Below are 1881 nucleotides of genomic sequence, written 5' to 3'. Positions count from 1 at the left end.
GTTCAAGGGGTCTATGTTTCAAATTTTATTTTTAATTTTAAGTAAAGCATTGTTCACTTGTAATTGCTCAAAAACAGTGTTTATTTTTATGTTTATGAAATTTTAAAATCCTAAATATCTAGGGGAAATTAAAATTGTACACCAAAAGTTTGGGACTGAAAGATAAAACTGTTTGGTTAAAGGGGGGCAATTATTTKGGGGTGGTGGCTATTGCCCCTCTTGGCCCTCCATTTGTGGCACCCCTGCCTTGTGAAAAGATTTACTGCACTGTTACTGCGTATCTTTAAAAACCAGCTGTCGCAGTAAAAATACACTGTCCTAACTTATCTTAGAGCTGTTTTAACACAGAAGCTCAGCGCTGTTACCGTTTCCAGCCGGACTCCGCTTCCAAATTTACTGCGGCGGAGCTCCGCTCCTACAGCCGTGGGCCGTACCAAGTCAGCCGGTCAGAGGGGGGGACACTGCGACCACCGCAGCCATCCAAGACCCTAACACACCCAGCAGGGCGCCTTTTCTATTCTCCAACACGTTTATATAAAAGTAGTATTCAGTTTATTATAAACTGTGTCGGAAATATAAATGTTAAAGAGGAGAAAATACTTTATTCCCAGCGCCAGGACCCCGCTGTTTTCCCGCTGTCCCTCCTGGCATGAAGCAGTTCCAGCGGCGGTGGGACAGAGGAGAGCTGCCACAGCTCAACCCGCTGCTCAAAGTAGTTCAAGCGTTCACAAAGTCTGGACTTTTATCTGGGAACAGAACCGTTTGGATTACCCTCTTTATAAGGAATAACCCTGTTGTCGTTTAAAGGTAAATGTGGCTTCCCGGGCTTGATGCTCGGAGGCTTTTTTATTATGATTTTAACGGTCGCGACAGAGTTTTAACTTATTTGTGAAGGATTTTAATGAACCCCTGAGTTTTTCTTTGTGTGTATAAATGTGCGGGATAAGTTAGTGTTTAAATTCACGACAGTGTGAAAAGACGACTTGTGGTATTCCTGTTTTATTGATGCTGCGTAAATATTTTAGAAAAGCTGCCCCGTGATGCGTTCACGGTACGGTAATTGGTCGTAAATATTTGCTTTAGCTCAACTTCTGGTATTAAAGTTAAACCAACTTGATGTCTTCAGTGAAAAACGGAAATATATCTCCTAATTCACCATGAAATGTTTATTTATACAGTAAGGCATAAAAACATTGTATTTTTTGTCACTGCTGTGTAATTATTGCACATGTATGGTTGAAGGATGAAAAACTTTTTTACTTCATGGGCTGTAAGAGTGTTTTTGTCAGTGATTGTCTGTTAATAAAACATCCCTCTGGATGAATTTAAATAAAACTCCCAAAACAAGTTATAACTGGATGTGCATCTACTGTATAAGATTACATTTTGGAGTCAGTCCAATTCAAGATGGCCGCCACAGCTAAGTGACCAAACACACAACTCTGTTGGTTTTACAGAGAGCTCTCATTTCAAACTTCTGATCTGAGCAAACTGGTCCAACTAATTCAAAATATCTCACAAATCTTTCTGAAAGTATTCCCTTTAATTTATGATGAGTGAACATTAACCAAAAAATAAATAAAATAAAAAATGTAAAAATGTCTTTGAGTAGAGTTGATAGATACTGAGCTAAAGTTTGGTGTGGTAGTAGCTGAGAGTCATTCTCAACATATACTCGTGAGCATATCATCATACCAACTGTAGCTGCGTTTCCATTGACCATGAAAATGCGCAAATTAGAATTTCGAAAATAAATTTGCTCAATGGAAACGTTAATTTCGAAAAAAAATTAAGTTTTTCGACAAAAATGTTTTTGCTCTAGGATGAGGGGTTTTTTCGGCCGTATCGAAATTGGTGTTTTTCACAAAACTGTAATGGAAA

The 1881-nt window shown here is 38.7% G+C and overlaps 1 protein-coding gene across 1 annotated transcript in view; it reads left to right on the top strand.

The window, feature by feature from the left end:
- Positions 1-641: 641 nt before the first annotated feature.
- frmd6 (FERM domain containing 6) overlaps positions 642-1881 on the top strand; it is a gene marked incomplete in the record, with an annotated part of 30255 nt that continues 29015 nt past the window's right edge. The window contains 1 exon segment of the mRNA XM_014033982.1: positions 642-807.

Source organism: Austrofundulus limnaeus, unplaced genomic scaffold, assembly GCF_001266775.1.
Source record: "Austrofundulus limnaeus strain Quisiro unplaced genomic scaffold, Austrofundulus_limnaeus-1.0 Scaffold1921, whole genome shotgun sequence".
In the NCBI taxonomy this organism is placed as follows: domain Eukaryota; kingdom Metazoa; phylum Chordata; class Actinopteri; order Cyprinodontiformes; family Rivulidae; genus Austrofundulus; species Austrofundulus limnaeus.
The sequence above is the reverse complement of the archived record's forward strand: the minus strand, read 5'-3'. Positions and strand labels throughout refer to the sequence as shown.